This window comes from Corvus hawaiiensis, chromosome 3 (genome assembly GCF_020740725.1).
Source record: "Corvus hawaiiensis isolate bCorHaw1 chromosome 3, bCorHaw1.pri.cur, whole genome shotgun sequence".
Classification (NCBI taxonomy): domain Eukaryota; kingdom Metazoa; phylum Chordata; class Aves; order Passeriformes; family Corvidae; genus Corvus; species Corvus hawaiiensis.
Genome location: NC_063215.1, coordinates 113782398 through 113801332, shown reverse-complemented (window position 1 = coordinate 113801332; position 18935 = coordinate 113782398). Strand labels below are relative to the sequence as shown.

The following is an 18935-nucleotide window of genomic DNA, read 5'->3' as shown; positions in this document are numbered from 1 at the left end:
GTTTTTGAGTCCTTCCACAATTCACTTCAGCATAACAAATATAAGTCAGAATAACAGTTCTGAATTTAACATTTGCATTTAGCTTTAAATGTTTAGTTACACAAGGTAATATTTTAGCAAATTATTTTTCATTCATTTTATTTTGAGAACAGAGTTTATGATTACTCTTCTGGAAATTGATGAAGGTATAATCACCTTACCTTCTTTCCCAGACATTATGTGCTAGGTTTAACTAGGTCAGTTACAGAAAATAAAAGTTGCACTTACATGATACTTTAATGCAAATTAAAGGCCTATTAAAAGGGCAGAAATCACAAAAAATATATTCAATTTGATCTCAAGGCAAACATTTGAGGATGTTACAAAAAGATAGGATAAAGTGCCCTTTAAAAACTATCAGTTTGATTTTGTTTACCCAAAGCATAAAATAATTGGTGTGTTAAGCTGGCACAAAAAGCATTAGCAGCTGGTTGTTCATCATAAAGTGACTAGGATTGTTGATACTATTCTTTTGTAAAGCAGGTAAACTCAGCTGAGGAAACGGAACTTTTCTTATCAAAACATCTTCCCTTAATTCTAATTCCAGTAAAATATATCTCATCTAAAATTATACTCCAATCCTACCATTAAAACTATACAAAATTAGCATATAAAAATACAGCTATAAAAACTGTGTAATTATACATAGTATACTGTCAATTGGCCTGAACTCTCTACATGGAAGCATTTCTAGTAAAATGATTGAAAGCCAGAAGATACACAGGAAATGTCCATGTCCTTTACTTACATGTAATGAAACTACAGTTCATTTCACAATTTTAATAATGAAATAAAAATGAACAAGTCATTCTAACTTGCAACAGGTCAATACAGTAATTAAACTCCTTTAAAGAACAACATAAGAGGACACCACATGCTTCAGCATACAAGGACCTCAATTTTAATTATGCACAATAATGAACCACATGTACAGATGCCAAACAAGATCACACCTACCTTTAAAAAGGTAGGTTGAAAAAGAAAATAAACACAAACTAAGGGAAAAACTCAAGATGAAAAGAGTATAAATCCAGAAATATAGTCAGAGGAAATAGGTACCATATGAATCACAGGGAAGTGTCCTTTAAAAATAAACTAAATAAAAGCAACCTATACTGAGATATCTATAATCTGGCATCAGCCCCTAAGACCAAGGTCAAAAGAATTATCATATCTAACAAAAAACAAGAATACTGAAATCATATTTCATAGCTAAGACAGACATCCCAAATATAGACTGAAGGGTAAAGTTCCCATCACCTTTTTTGGTATGTTCAGCAAAAATTGAATGGAAAAATTCAGAAGGGAGGAATCTCTTGCACTGTACTATGTAATCCAGACTACGAGACATTATGGCATTCTTAGCAGATTGCCGTTTTCCTACATTTGAGTATTTTTTAAATGTAGGGCCCATTGAGTCAATGAAAGTAAACCAGCACAGCTTTGCCAACAACTAACAGAAAATAACGTTTCCTTGAAAGATGCAAACCTGCCGTACTTTTAGGGAAAAAATGCAAAGCAATCTACCCAACGCTCAAGAAGCAACCACTGACCATTGCATTTTGCTAACTGACGTGAACCTTAACTTGGATAGCTGTCACCTTTTTTGCATTCTGAGAAAAATGTTCAGGGAAATACTTTTTCTCAGCTAATATAAAACAATAAAAGAGGAAGTCATGTTCTCCAAAGAAGGTATGGCGTTTGTTATACTTACATACTGTAAGAAATGAGGCAAGTTCTTCTTCTTCAGTGGAAAAACTTTGTGTTATTTTTATAACTATACTGACATTTGAAAAAAGGAGTGTGCAAATGCTGTGTATTATGGCAGCCTTGTGTCTCACCTGAATATTCAGTGACTACTGAGAGGTACTACTGCACCTCAAAACTGTAGATCTACTGGAGGTGATTAATTCCACTATGTAAATGACCTCAAAATAAAGGATTAATGCACAGATATGGTGTAAAATAGAGCACTTTTCAATGACTTATAATGACTGGCAAGTGAATATCACCAGCCATAACAGATGGAGAGCAAATCCCCTCTTTCAATCCTAAACCTTTGAGGCATTCAGGACACCAAGTTTCGTATTTTCAGAAGTTAAGTAAGACCTCACAGTGGATCTAAATCTAACCATTTGAACAAAAAGCAGACTAGGCATTTGAAATATTCATTTAAATGCTTCATTATCATAAACTATCAGGAGCACATTAAAAATCTCTTTCAAAAATGCTGCCAACAAGGACTATGTGACACTGAAGTAACCTTGAATCTAACACGTACAATACATCCTTTCCTAATGAAAACAAGGTGACAGGTGTATTAAGACCAACAAGATCACTGGTAAACAAAAGCTACTTGTTGAAACCAGGACAAACTTTGATATTGCTTTACCAAAAGCAATCTATGAAATTAAACTTTTAAATATGTTATTTTAATAATAGAGAAAACTTTTAGATTTACTGTGTAAAGCAGCTTATAAACTTAGACAAAACTACAGAGATTTAAACATAAAACCAAATATAACCAAAATCTCTCCCAGACATATTCCAATTAAGAGTATTAATGACTGTCTTAAATTCAGCTAATCTATTTAGATCTTAAGAGACTAGCAACTTTAAAGGAAAATGGCCAAAAGAAAGTTCCTCAGGAGGAATCCCTCTCAAATTTCCCTGGGTTAGGGATACAGTAAGATACAATTTCCATTGGTTAATAGAATCTTAACCTTAAAATTCTCCTTTGCCTTTTTGTTATGTTCCCTATATGTGACTGCGTACTAGTTTGAAAACAAACTAGTGGGAGGCACCAAGTCAGAATAACAATTTAATGGGGAAATTAAAGAAAAGGAAAAAAAACCCTAAAAGACAACACTGTTTCAAACTGACAGAGTCAAGATACAACCTGAGTCCCTGTTAGGCAGAGTGGTGGTAGCAGTCTGGTAGAATGGTGGCTGCAGTCCTCTGAAGCAGTGATCCTGTAGAAAAAAAGGGTCTGCTCTTCCTCAGAAGGTCCAGTGGTGGCTGTGTAGCTCCTTTCCTCTGGAAATCCAGTGGAAAGGGTTGTCTGGTGTTCAGCATCTCAGATTATATCCACAATGGGATGCTTGGTTCCTCCCTCTGGGTGGAGCATCTCACAATGGGGTAATGAGTCATGAGGCCAAGTGTTGATTAGGCTCATTAACAGAAGATAGTCCAGAGGGAATCATGAGGCAGGACAATGATGGGCCATTAACAGAAAGATAGTCTGGGGGGAGGAGGCAAGGAAACACTGCCCCACCTGATTTCAACAGCTCATGAAGATGGTAATAGAATACACTGCAACCCAGGACAGACTGTTACTCTGGAACCCATCAAGGTCAATCAGACCATGGACTCCTTCCTTCCACAAGTCCACGATGCATTTTACAGCCATCCCTCCACTGACCGAAACCAGAGAAAGAAATAGTAAGAGACAGCGAGGTGATCACGTAATTAAAGACTGTTAACAGAGGCAAACGGCAGGCAGACTACTGTAAATCAGCTGGGCATTTCAAATACCTACATTTCAGCTGCTCAAAAGCAGGACTTCATACTTACCACATTATCGGTTGCACTTCTCAGTGGAAAAAACCTTCCTTGCAAAGTTGGGGTATGCAAGCAAAAAGACAAACGGATCTGTGCTTTCTTATAAGGGCCAATTAACAACTCAAATGAACACCAGAAAATTGAAACTATATGCTCCTCGTTTTTCACACAGATAATTTTTGGTTATGTGATAGTCTGCCTGAGTATAAAATTTACTGTTTTCCCCAAAATTTTGAGTATCCCTGCAGCACATAATTAGTAAATTAACAAATGCTGCAGATCAATTAGCATATCAATATTTCGAAGTCTAGTTTTCTGAGTTCTCATCAAAAAGCTGTCACCCACAGAAGCTGCAGAAGCACAAATGACAGGCAGATGCCACTGGGGAAAAAATAAACAGACCACACACACAAAACACAAACAAGCAAAGAACCAAAAAAAAGCAAACAACCCAGACAACTATGGACATGCCATTCCTTCATGCAAAACATAATGCACAATTGGGAATCCTGATCAGGCTTTTTTAAGTTTCTGGATAGCTTATCTTGTTCCTTATAGCAATCAAACTTTGTATGATGCCTGGAAGATGGGATTTTGGATTGTTTCCCTTGACCGGAAATTCTGTTTGAAAACAAACGTCTCCACATTCAACTGGAAAAAAACCAAGACAGACAAATTATCGTTTTTAGGAAGATTCAAATATGTTCTTTTCATGAGTCACGTCAGCAGCTTTTTTGCCCAACTCTTGTAGAATCATAGAAGCATTCGGGTTGAAAGGGACCTTCATAGGACACCAACTAGAACAGAGCCTCATCCATCACCTTGTCAAACCCTTGTGCTTGACCACGCCCTTATCCAGTCAAAAGTGTAAGTCTGATACTGTAGCCTGAGCTCAGGAATGCAAATGAAGGAGGATGCTATGAAGCTTCCAAGAGCAGGTTAAGAAACCAATTTCACTCCTTATAGCATCAAACTGCTTCTTCAGATAATTAAAGGTCTGAGCACCTTTGGATTGCTACAAAGAAGTTGAAACTGTTACATTTTGAAATATAACCTATCTCAGATTTGTTTCCTTATGCTCTGTGAACACAGCAACAAAATAAGAACAAGGGGCAATGAACAACCGTTTAAAACAAAAACTTGCAACCTTTGACAATCAAGGGTTTAGAGCAGCGTCTGTACCGGAAGATACTTTTTAACAGACATATACCATAGAGAAAATCTGGTAATTTAATTCAGCAAGTTTTTCCAAATGTTACAAATAGGACTTTGAAAGAAATTAAACGTGAATATTTAACAAAAAGTTCTACAGAAGTTGACATTTTGAAGATGATTAAGTTTTTGTCTAGTCTATTGTGGATTAATTAGTCTTAACTATGTTTTCTGTATTTACATAAGGGCAAAAACTCCAGATGTAGAAATGCTGATATTCATGGGTGAACTATTACTAGGCCAGAAGCTGCCTGAAACTACAAGTCTTTTGCTGAAAAAGTTCCTGCAAAACAATGAGACTTCTTTCACAGAGAAAGAAGTTGTGCTTGGGAAAAGCAAAAAATAAGTGCCCCATAGAATTCTGTCTAAACCCTGTGTTTTTACGATATTCATACAGCCAAAGCCACTTCAAAACAAATGGGAATTAGACACCTAAAATATCCTCAAGCACTAACTGATACTTCAGTACCTAAAATAGGGATAACCTGAAACACTAGCACATTACCCTCCAACAAATAAAACTGAATCTGCACTCTCTTTAACAAGACTCTTATTGGATGAGTCAATCACTGCTGACAAGGTATTTTTATGTCCTTCTGGGAAGATTGTAGTGGAAACAGAAGGATATTAAGTTACATTAGATTGTAGGAGTTCAGTATTGTCTGTACTAGGTCTCATTAACATTTTCATACTCAGAGGGAAAAACACATGTCATGGGTTAGCAAGCATAGTCCCGGAAGTGATATTCTTGCAAAGGGGTGCTTACAGCTTCCTCTGTGACCTGACAGGACCTATCAGATGGCCAGTTTGAATATGGACAATTCTTTAAGCCACTTAAAGTTCTAACCGCCTCCGTGATGCACACTTAAGAATAGGAAACTCTGAGGCAGAGTCTCTCTCTCTCTCTCGTTTCCGGTGGTGGGACAGGTGGCTGCGAGCCCCGTGTGCGGGCCAGCGGGCCCAGCCCAGGCCCTGCTCGGGCCAGGTCAGGCCAGGCCACGACCATCCTGGAGCCAACGGGCCCTGTTCCACCCGCAGAACCCCCCACAGCTCTGCTGTGGGCAGCCGGAGCAGCTTGGCTCTCCCCCCCCCCCCTTCCCCCACTGTGGCCAAGATTCAGCTAAAGCTGCACCGCTGTCTGGCAGAGGTCATGTGACCGACAGTGATAAGCAACATTCCAGCTGCAAGGCCTAGGTGAGATTAACCCTTTTAGTGCTGTGAAGAGCTGAAAACCTGAGGGAAGAGAAAGAGGAGATGCTTAAAGCTGAAATTCTGTTGTAAAGCTATGATGTATCAGAATACCCGTTGTAATTTCATGAAGGCATGAAATAGGGGATGGAGCATTCAACTTGTACTTGTGAGCAAAAGCACCTGTGCTGAGATAAGCAGATGCTGAAGCAGCTGTAATTTCATTAAAAGCTTGAACAGGGAGAGATGGAAGAGGCGAGGACTTTTGCTCCAAATGGGAAAGGAGAAAACCTCAGTTCCTAGAGATGCTCCCAGAGATAGTCCTAAAGATGAAGATAGGAAGACCCTTTGCTCCGCTCCCAGGGAAGGAGAAGGGCCTCCGTTCTTAGAGATGAAATGCTCCCAGAGATGGGTGAAGAGAACTTTTATTTCTGAACGGCTCAACCTTAAAATTTTACCCCACTAATTTCAAGAGTGGACCCTCAAAAGCAGTTGTGGGAAAAGCTGCAAGTCAGGGAAGGGACTCACATGCAAGCAGAGAACCAATCTGGGTGGCTGTCTTGTTGTGATAATGTTTTCATAGCATGGGCAAGAGAGACTCCTCTTCCTAAATGGACTGAACAAGGTTATTATGGAAGTGGTAAACAGACTGACCACCTCTAGGGTTGTCTTTTTACATTGTCACTGGGAGAAGGGAGAAAGGTGGGGGGAGGAGAAGTGTTCTGAAGGTGTGGTATGATTTTTTTTTCTTCTTTTAGGTCTGTTAATAAACTTCTTTATATTCTTTCAAGTTTGGTGCCTGCTTTGCATTTCTCCTAATCCTTATCTCACAGAAGGTAAACAGTAATGAGTATTTTGGACCAAACCACTACACTAAATTGGTGTTTCTGCCCGGTTACAAACCCAACCCGCTACAACACCTAAGTGTACCAGAAGAAAAAATTCTGCATAATAAAGCAATCTTTCTATGGACCAACTGGAAAAACCTGCAAGAGGCAGACAAATTATCTGGAAACAACAGAGATATGTTCAGAGTGTTGCAAAATGTGGAATGTGAAAAATTTTCTTAAAAAAGGATGTTCTTTAATGTTTGATCTTTGTTACACTTTCAAGCCTAATCAACAAGAAAGGAGATGTAATCCATAAATCAGAGAGCAGCAAACAAGCTCTAAGTGATGTCCAGGTGTTAGAAAAACAAAGTTCTCATTGGTAAAATTGCCTTGTTAAGGTTTAAGGCTGGACATGCTTCAGTGATCTCAGACCTAGGGGGAAGTTAACAAACCTTGGGAAGACAGAAGTAACACTGATAGTGGACCCAGAGAATGAAGAATATATGGGTCACAAGAACATATGGCAGAACTTCCAAGACAAGAAAGAAACTAATAAACCCAACTCACCAATTGTGCTGAAATCAGCTTCGACTGGGCAACAGGTTATTTCGACAGGGGCAGATCACAACCACCAACCCAAGAAATCCACAGACTCAAAAGAAGAGAAAGCTTGAGTATGCAGACTAATTCACATGGGAAGTGAGAGAATCATTAATCAACAGAAGAGAGAATACCAATTAATAAGAGAACTAGGTGACTTGTAGCCAATATACACTAATTCATTTGTTTGCTAAAATGTATAAATAGTAAAAAGTTTGGATAGCTGATGTGCTTGATTTGTGGAATACTACCAGGCACCCAGGCTTGTTCAACTCTGAAATAAATGTTCAATGTCTCTCTCTAGTGTGTAATTATTGGTTTGTTGCACACCAGGTAACCCATCTGATTTCTGTGGACAAGAGCTTTTCATGCTTGCATTGAGGGGTTAAACTACTAAAGGCTGAAAAGATGGAACAGACCCACTCCTTACTTTTGAATGTAGCACTGCCATCTAAAAGATAGACTTCATCAATAGTTTTCCAGACAACTAGCATATACACAGTAACCTCCCAATATAAGAAAATACTGAAAATGGATGTCAAGAAACACTAGAAATGCCAGCATTAGGAAAGTTATTGATAAGAAGGTTGAAAATGGAAAAAGATTTCTCTATGCATAATACTGCTCAAAGAACTAAAAGAGGAACAAGAAAATTTCACTTCAAAGTATGAGAAAATATTTACTGTATGGACAAGAAGAACAAGAGGTAGGAGAGGAGTAAAAAAGTATTTCAAAAGACGGCAATCTGCTGTGGGTTTACTAGTAACATCTCCTTAAAAGGTGGAGGAATAAGCACAGCTGAGTATTTAGCTTGCTATGTTTTGGATGAAAATTGGTTACATGAACACCCTTCTTGTTCTATAAGCTGGCTCCCTTAAAAATACTTACCATAACCAGATCAGCTAAGACAAAACACAGCTGAAAAAGATTCGATTGTGTCTAATTGTGACTGACAAGATGATTCCAGGATTTAAAAAAAAAAAAATTGTTCCAAGAAAACAACTCTGAAATGTCTGAGATTCCCATTGAAGTGACATCCCACACATTAAACTAGGAAAAGCTTTTTTGCTCTGTATTGTATCAGTGAAGCTGCTCCTCTTCTTATGGGGTGTCTGTTTAAAAAGCTTCTTTTGGTTTTTATAAACCTGCATATACAAAATCAAATTTCTATCCCATGTTTTATTTCAGTCTGATACAGGTATGGCTTTTGGAATAACAAAATAAATTTTGAATCACTAGCCTTCAAAGTAGTACATGCTATTTGGGAGGCAATGCAAAGAGCGGAGGAGATATGGAACACACCATCAGTGAAGGGGTATGTTTTATAATTTGTGCACATGCCAAAGTTACGTTTGGGACTATCCTGGGACTTCGATAAAACGCTTTTGAAAATTAAAAATAATGCTCTTCCTTTATAGGCAATATTAATTATTTATATAACCATCAATTATGAAAGGGGATATTGATTTCCTTGTGCATATAGATGTTGGATAAGGCACAAATTCTTACTATGTCTTCTCTTTCTAGATAATGGAACAAAGAACTAACACTATACTGTTGGCTGTACTGGTTTCAGTGCAATTAAAACAAAAAGTTTAGTAGAAGTAAGACACTTTATTCTTCTGAGACAAAGAAACTTCTACTATCCAAAACCACAAAGAAAACCACCATCACAGAAACTTCCTAAGCAGATTTTTGCCCATCTCCCAGAGCATTAGATTGTAGCACTCTCATCAAGCAAGAAAAGAAAAGCCATTAAAGAGTCTGCAACAAGCAATATCAGAAAACTGCAGTTTTGTTGTGAGCAGCTTACTGTGAAAGTGCAGGTGCTCCTGCAGCAGCCCAGAAAGGCATCAATAGCTCTCTGCAATGAACATCAGTCAAAAAGGCAGATGCAGAACTGCTTAAATGAACAACTGCTAAGACAGTGAAGCTAAAATGATGGAAAATTAATGATGCAATTCCTTTAAAGAATAAGGAAAGTACAGGAGCAGTTCTTAGTCCCATGAGGTCAGCTTACCTTCTATATTCTTCATTATTTCTCTTTCCCTCTCGGAACAGATTGCGACAAGCTCACTGCTGACATAGAGATGGCTACTAATACACAGAAACCCTACTATCGTGGTGGCACCCCAAAACATCTCTACATTTAATGTGCTGCAAGGGTTTCCATCAGAAGCCTTGGCAGATTCAAAGTTATTTTTCAGAAATTTGGCCTTTATTCCCGAAATTCCAATGACCAACTTAAGCTGAAATGCCTGGTCCTTGACACTTCAGACTTTGTACAGACAGAACTACTTCTGACATCTGAGAAAAATCACCTGAATAGAACTGCAGGATTTGGCTAATTGTAAGTAGAGGTTCCTGGACACTAGCCTGTAAAATCCTGTTTTCCACTGGCTTATAAAACTTAAAACCATTAAAGCTGCTATTTTCCATGCTGGTTCCTGTCCCTGCTAGCCTGGGCTAAGAGAAAACTTTTCTTCCGTTTCAAGAAGTAAGGCACCCAGAGCAAATTTGGTTTGTCTTAAGTGGAGGAGGCTTCAGAGTTTCCTATGTGTGAACACACTGAGCACACACTAGCCTCAAAGGCCAAGTCTACATATAGCAACACTGACATCTGGGGCAAAGAACAAGACTTTTCTTGTCATTACTGATGCTTCCGAGCAGGAGATATTATACCTCCCAGCTAGGAGACAGCAATTCCACCCTCAGTATTCTTCATGCTGATATCTAAAAAGGGGAAAAGGCCTGGCTGGAAGACAAAGAGACAGGCTATTTTCATTCATCTCTCCTTCCATATGCATTACGAAACAGCCTTTAATTATATGATAACATATTTTCTACAGAACCTGTAAATAATCCATTTCATACACTTTATTCTGGGAATGAATCGAGAAAGCAGTGGACCATTAGCTACAGGACTCCTACCTCATTTTTTCCTAAAGCTGGATGATAAATGAGTCAAGGAATTGTAGAGGGGAAAAAAAACTAGGCTCATAGCAGATACATTTATTAATTTTAAAAGCTATTTTGGGGTTTGCGTGTTACTTGGCAATGGGAGAATTGTTTCTTTCATCTAGAGTTCTGTTTACTATTTACCTAGATATTCACCTCTACTTCTGTAGAGATTGAACCTAAAGTAATAGATTGCACTAAATGTGAGTTTCTTCCTCCAGATCAACATGTAACCCATGCTATTGAAAGAAATTGGAGGAAGAAGAAGGACTATGCATACTAGCAAGCAACAACCACCAAGGAGAAAAAACAGACTTCAGGACTAGCAACACAACAGCAAAGACTTTTGCAGAGGAATATGCATAGTTAGATGCACATTCTTGACTGGTTGCAACAGTCAGTCTGTGCTGCCACCTGTGTTTAAGACACCTCTTAGTGGATTTCATTAAAAATACCATCTCTGTAGCTGGGAAGCACAGAGAACAAGTACATGGCTCCAGCTGCACTGCTGCAGCAGTGTGACTGTACGAATTGAGATCAATGCCCAGCTGTCAATCAAGATGTGAAGTCAGGTGCACAACAGTACCATGCACTCAAAGCTATCAGAATCCCACAGCAATAAACTCCTAAATATACTGCTAAAAACATCAGCAGAATAAAATGGTTCCAGCATTTCATATCACACTGTCATTAGAAACTGCTCCTTTGTGAGGCAGATATAAATTTGGGGTTCATCTAAACTCTTGATGTTGTAATGCTTCTTTCCCATCCCATAGCCAAATCCAAAGAGAAATTTACATTTTGTCTCTCTCTTTCTTAATACTTCTCTGCTGATCCTTTAGGAGAAATGTTTTTTAGGATGTATTTCTTCTTCCAGGAGCTTCCACTGATTTCAATTCAGACAACCTTCCTGGCACAAGATAATTAATAGGAAAGCAGACCAAATTCCAAAAGGAGGAATTGTTGAACAAGTGTCATCTGAGCTGTAGAAAGGATTTCAAAAGCAACTAATTCTGTTTGACTCCCTTTCATTTGAAAACAGCCTACAAGATCTACAGATGCATTAAAGCTAAGCATGGCCTGGATAATCTACAAATGCAGGGCCCCACTTGGAAGGAGGTGGGCAGTGAAATATTTGGCAGTATGGTTACTCCTAGACACTGGAGGGCCTCTTTTGGAATGCACACCCTTATCAACCAAACTATTCAACCCTGGCTTAATCCGTAGTTGGTGAGCTCAGAAACTGTAGTCCCCAGTTGTGCTTCTCTTATGGCCCAGCTGTTTTCAAGTGAAAAAAACCAGCTTAAAACTGAAATAAAAAAACAATTAATAGCATTAGGCATCGCTTGATCACAACTTTCTAGCAGAAACTGAAAGTTAAAAGTGGTCAGTCCACCACAAAGGCATCACAAGCAGCTATACCATCTGCAAGCGAAAACAGAGATTTCTTAATCAGATGAACACAGGTGGCAGAAAGACTTGAAAGCAGACAATTATTCCTTTTGAAATCTACTTTTCACTGGTGCTCTCAGCATTCCTCAGGTGGCTGGGACCCTTTCAATACTGCTTCTAGTAGGAAAAGAGCTACGGTAGATGAGTAGCACCAGTTCCAAATTCAGTACTTTTTTCATGCTCTGACAACAGCAAGCCAAGGCTGAGATGGACAAAGCACTGAAAAAAATCATTGGTGAGCGAAAAGCAATGAGAGCCACTCCTCTGAAGAAAAAGCAATTTGTATCTCAGGACAACCATATAACCCCTTAAAAAGTTTCTATCTGTTTGCTTTTATAAAAAATTCTCTCAATTATCTTTTCTTTCTTCTCCATTTGCATTAAACTAGGTATACTTACCAGACTGAAGAAAGGAGGATTATTAGGTAAAGTAATAATCATCACTTAACAATGACATCTGTTCAGTCATATAGTATGAAAAAACAATGTCTCTGTAAGGTAAAACAAGTCATACTTGGATAATCTCTGTCCAAACTCAAATTGCAAAGGAGAAATCTTCTCACAAGAATAGATGATGTTATAAACTACAACCACTGCTAGTAACTGCTTCACTTCGGAAATAAATACATAATGCACAAGGCCACGTATAAGAAAACAAACTCTAATAAAACTGAGAGCTAAGCTTGATATTACTTGTCACTGCTCAGGAGGCAGAAGATGTGGGTAAATAATGTAAAAAGACCAAGAATGTAAAAATTCCCTTGTTATCAGACAACTTTCTTAAAAAAAGATGGAAAAAACACAACAAACTTACTAAATTTTAACGTACTGAAACTCAATTATAAATCTACAGAAGCGATTAAGCAAGAGAAAAATGTTAAAAGAAGCAGTTATAAATAGGAACTGCATATCACTGCCACTGGTGTTTCAACTGCAGTATCCAGAGAAAGTAATTAGCAGAAGTGGCCTCGTGAAAGACTGCTATGTCCAAAAGCCTGTTTGCTTTCTCAACTGTATTACCTGGTAAAATAAAAGATACTGCCTCTCTTAGAAACTGATCTTTTATATCTCTAAAATACCAAGGATACAAAATTGAGAAAACAAATATATCTTAAAGGCTTTAGCTAAGTTTGCCAAACATTCTAGATATACTGTCAGTTGAAAAAGAGGATTGAAAAATGCACTGAAAAATAATTGCAATAAATCATAATGCATATAATCCCTTTACAGTGCATAGCAACTGTGAATTGTTGTTCAGAAGTATTTTTGTCAGAACAGTTACTCAGGTTGTTCAGGACTTGCACCTAAAGCAATGTTTTGGCATTCTCATAAACTTACCTCAGTGGATGCAAACAGCAATGAAATTCAAGACACTGCAAATCATTTTCCCTTAAAATTTCTGAATTAAATCCAAATTAAGCATGCAGAAGAACCTGATTTTTGTATCTGCAGTGACATCTAGTGCAAGAAATCAAAACCACAGTTAAACAGGCTTCCAGAGAAAAGATGCTATTTTCATTTACTGTATGATTACTGACTAAGATAAACAAGAATAATTAACATCAGCCCTCTTAAAACTTTCATAATATCTTTTCCTTTACACAACACTCACAAGCCAGCTGAAGGCAACTCTATTAAACATAATATGTTAATAAGAGACTACTTAATGTGAATGTGCGCTTTTCCTTTCCATATGAATTCCGTTTGATAAATGAACATCTATTACATAATTGTTGGAGGGCAAACAATTGTTGAGAAAGCCAACATCCCTAGGAACACAGTTGCTACTCTATTTATTCTACCAACTTTTCTAAAAGAAAACAAATTCATCAGCAACATCTGACTTAAATTCTTTCTGCCAGACCCATAGCTGTGCAATCCTGTGTTAATTTTGCAGAGATTTTTAAACCTCTTAAAAATTCAAGCAGATGATATAGCTTGTAGAAAGGAAACAAAAACTGGAAGCATGCAATGAGAGTTTTCTAATACAAACAGATGACAAACAGAAGTAGTTATAAAATATCAAATAAGATCTGTTCAAATCAAAGTACAGACGTAATTCGCCCTTTAAAAGTACACAGATATGTTTCAAACAGCAAACAACAGACATTATAACCAAAATGCAACACCAATATGTCTAACTAGCAACAAGTTGACAAAAATTATTCACTTACTGAAATACGAAAAAAAACCTTAGAAACAATTCCTGCCAAACATATAAATAAACACATATGCCAAAGCTGCAAACAGTTTAAATACAGTATCATGTAGACGTTGTTTTATATACAAATGCACACCAGTCTTGTAATTCCCCTTTTATTATTTGACCTGTAAATAGAACCAATTTTAGAACTTGTTCTCCACGGGCATATGACCAGAAGTCTTTAAAACTCACATGCACTTTTTAAGGACAGGATTAAAGCCTGTATACTTTTTAGAAGTTCTACAGTTTGTTTTTCAGGAGCCCAAGAGCTTGTACAACTCCTCTACCCTACAGCCATAAAAAGTGCAAATAGACACTAGAATTTTAGGCGAAAGCAGAAGGTGCTAATTGAGAGAACTTCTCACCTGAGGACTGAGCTTGTTAAAACAATAACATGAAAGAATGAAGAAAACAAATGCTCATCAAAGGGCAACATACTGGGGTAGAACACAACACAAGTGGGAAGAGGAAATGCAGACAACTGGGTCACAGTTATAAGGTAGTAACCGTCAATAGGTAGTAACAAGAAGGCATAAAACAGCAAAATGGTGACGTATGCCCAGCATTTCAGGCAGAAGAACGAAGACAATAGCATTTAAATACCATTCAGCAACTGTGGTTTAAAGATTATCTGGAAATGTAAATAAGTGTAGACAAATGCAGCGTTTACATAGAACACAACAAACTGCTCTTGACAGAGTTCACTATGGTATGCAAGCCACCATGGAAAGCAAATTATTAAAATAAAATATATTTGCTTCTGACACCCTAATCTACACCTCGTAAAGAGCAAGACAACCACTTTGCGTTTTGGTCTCCTAGTGTCTTTGTTGCATATAGCCAAGATTCCTAAAGAAAGAAAATTCCCCTGCTTAGATGAGTATGTCCACCAAAATAATTGTTTGGTATTAGTCAGTATTTATTCATCATGGCAAGTCAAGGGTATTTCATCTCCCCCAAAAAGAGGCATGATATAAACAAACAGTCAATATTAATGCTTGAAGATAAGCAGTTTTCATACAGTTTTCTTCCTCATGTAGGAACAACCATTGTTAAGGCATAAACATGTACTACTAAGCAGTAGTCAACCAAGCAGCACAAAAAAGAATAGTCAAATAAAACATCAATAAACAGTGTTCAATAAGATATTTACACACCATGTGGTGAAGCACTGCAGCAGAATCAGTATTATTGATGCAAGTGAGGTGGTGTCACTAAATCCAACAGGACAAAACCAGTTGAAGCAGTGACTAGTTAAACTATTGATCACAAGAATTAGACACACACAGAGAAAAAAACCCCTGTCCTTTAACAGACTCTGAAGATAGATCTCTCTGCATCCTTTGACATCAGTTGACCACCAACATACAAAGCCAATGACATGATTAGAATCAAACAACAGGATAAGGAAATAAAAGGGAACTTTAAATCTACTTCAAACTAAAAATAATTTTAAAAGAGCATTTAAATACCTTTACACTAGCTACAGATGACATACAGCAAAAAGGCAAAAGCTCAAAGTCATACCAATTTCTACACAAACAGAAAAAGGGAAAAGAAATTTCAAAGAAAGTTGGGAAGAAAAACCAGCAGAGAATTATATAAAGGAGTACATATTTTAAAAGGATTAATATAAAAGCTGCTAAAGGCTGGAGAAAGAAATTGAAACATGCACAAAAGATGACAAAAAAAAGGTGACACTAAAAGAAGAAATATCTCTAGAAGAATGACAACATATGCAGTCAAATAAAGCAGCCACATCAAAAGAAGTTTTGTACCAATTAAAGCCTCAAGGCAAGAGAAAAATCCAAAGTTGGATAGATTACCCTAACATCTTAGGCCCCATGATTGATCCTCAGCAGAACCATACAAAAAGGACTAAACTAAGGAAAAGACCAAACAGGATTTCTTCTCTCCTCCTCTTCTTTTTGGGAATGTGTATGGAAGAACATTAGGAGCAGGCAAAAAACAAATTCACACAAAGATCCAATGAGCTTGAGATGAAAGCAAAATGCTACAGTTAAGTGCTGAGGCAGCAAGACACCTGAAGACAGAGAAGCAATGTAAAGCAACACTGTTCTGTGAGGTGCAATCCTTTGGTGACATTTAAAGAAATAACCCAAAGCCTGTGGACTTAAAACCAAACACTATCATTTTGGGTTCTGATGCCATATTTTACCCAATGGTGAAGCATCATCCACATTTTTATTAAATTTATTAAGCATTAAAATATCCTTGCTTTTATTAAAAACAAGGACAGGTGACAGATTGTAATACTAAGTAAGGTTAGAGTGTCACTTTGTATTACAGTGAGAAGGTTAAGGATGAAAACAATCATCGCTACTGGAAACAACACTTGGCACTTCAGGCAAATCAACACCAAGAACCTGCCATGCTACGCAATAAAGAATCCTTCATACAGAACCAGCACAAATTTAAACCCTGATGTATGCAGTGTCCTAAGCTTTGAATACAGAAAATGAGAAGATCTGGGCTTCAGGTGTGAGTTGACAATAATTCAGACTCCAGAGGAAGCCAGATGGTCACCCTCCAAAAGGATTCTTCCAAAAGCACAAAAGAAAAGCACACTATCAGTGCTACCATCCCCAGCCCAAGATGTGTCCAATCTGTCAACTACAGAATGAAGGACTATACAAGATATTCACAGCTGATAGTGGCATTCAGCCACTGCACACTGCCCCAAATCCTAAACTGACATTTACAGATAAGATAGTTCAACATACTCAGTCTAAAGATGCGCGCTGTGATGGGAAAAAGTAACTTCACGCGAACTACGCACAAATGTCAAAGGGGAATAAAAGCTACCAACAGAAATAAGGAAGAATACTGGGATGCACGTCAGGTGCACATATGGTACAGTGCTGACTAGAATAATTGAATTTTAAGCTGCCAAATACTTTTTAACAAAAACTTGCCTTCATATGGTATTTTCTGTTCTTTGGTACTCTCCAGCTGGATAGTATTTTCCATTCTCTATGAATTATTTTCAAGGTAGCATTTAGATGCTGCTGGTCTAATTTTAAACATGGTTTAAAATAACTGGCAAGGGTGAACAAGTTTAAGGAACATCTTCCCTACAAAACATCATTTGTCAGGCACCTTTCCCTGACGAAAGCACTGTATTCAGTGAAAGCCAGGTAACTTTTTCCAGCAATATCTATTGATCTAGTAGAAGACATCAGCATGCCCTGTGATTCTTACTTGTATTTTACAAGGCTTATGCAAAATCCTTTCAACTATTTTGGATTTAAACATTAACAGATTTTCCCATCAGCCTGTGAGAACAATTCAAAATCATGTGAACTTTAATATTTAGAACTTAGTACAAAAAAGCATAACTACATACAATAAAGTAGGGAATCCCATTCAGCTACAAACAAGTGCACTTGCATCTCACAGGCATATGCCTAAGATTTGGAGCAAAAAGTCTTAGAAATTGAAAAGCAAATGGTTTTTAATTTTCCAAGCCTGCTGCAGGGCAGGAATTGGAAAGCAGCAACTATCTCAGGACAGCAAAGCCAAAGGGAGGCAAGGGAAAGAAGATTTTAAATATAATACAAACAGGAAGTTCTAAGTACCTTAATGAAGAATGTCCTGAAAGTTACTGAATTATGGCATGGGGAAAGCGGCAGGTGTGACTTCAGTGAGGTGGACATACAAAGATGGTCTCACTTCTCAGAGTGCCAAGACAATCTGTTTTTACAAATTACAACACGTACGGTCTCTGCGTGCAAGGGAGGGATGTCAATGACAAAACAAAAACCCCAGTGAACTCACAGAGAATCCATAAGAAAAAACACCACTGCTCTCTAAAGTTTAAAATCTGCTTTCCAGTGACTCAGCCTGGCAAACTTCCAAAAAGCCCTTTCCCACTCATATGCTGTCAGTGATTTCACAAATCATTAAACAAGAAGTGAATAAAAATATGGATACCTTCAGTGAAATGATGTAAAATAAAACAGTACAACTAAGAAATCTTTTGCAGATTTTCAGGGGATTTGGGACAAAGAAAGTTTAATCAACTGCCTTTAACCAAAAAAGGGAATACAAGCTATAGGCATACACTCAAATGTCATCCCATGAGAGTGCAGTTCATACAGAAGCTGCATGAATTAAGCTATAAAAAGCTCAGTACCAGAAAATCAGAAATTACAGCTTCTGCATTTAAGTCCTTTAGATTCAAGTATGTAACAAATGCAGCTTTCCCTTACTTATATGTATTGTTCAGTTAACAATACATATAAACAAAGGAAATATGCATTTGTTACTTACAGCTATGTATTCAGCTATGTATTACATACAGCTAATGATTTTGTAATTTCTGTGCAGGAATCAGTGCATTTCCAACATACAGCTTTCAAAATTTCCCATATGTGACATAATGTTCACTTCCACAATTGACCAAAATTCACAAATTCTGCATATGACAATGGACTTCCCAATCCATACATGAATAAAGAGAGGATTAACACAGTTTTATGCATGTATAGATGCTTCAAAATAACAGAAATAACATAAAGTTGTACCCAAAACATCTCTGATGAATACGCAATTGATATTTCCCAGTTCAGTATCTAGATAGACATTAAACAGTTCGTTCTGTCATGCCAACTGCTAAGTAGTTACCAATCCTGCTCCATTCTCGCGGCGATTTGTGCTTCATTTTTATTTTTAAGCAAGGAGCCATTCAACTCATGTGGAAGTCAGATCAAAGACAGTGGTGGACTTGAAGAAAAAAATTTATGAAATCAAAAAGTGATGCAAGAAAAATCAAGTTTCAGATCAGTGATAAGTAGAATTAAAAAATTACTTCTAAATGCTTGCTTGAATTGCACCACAAACAAGTTATGTTCAGCAAATCATGAAAGCTTA

At 37.4% G+C, this 18935-nt stretch overlaps 1 protein-coding gene across 14 annotated transcripts in view; it reads right to left on the bottom strand.

The window, feature by feature from the left end:
- KIF16B (kinesin family member 16B) overlaps window positions 1–18935 on the bottom strand; it is a 160442-nt gene that overhangs the window by 98232 nt on the left and 43275 nt on the right. The gene's annotated exons all lie outside the window — the stretch shown is intronic.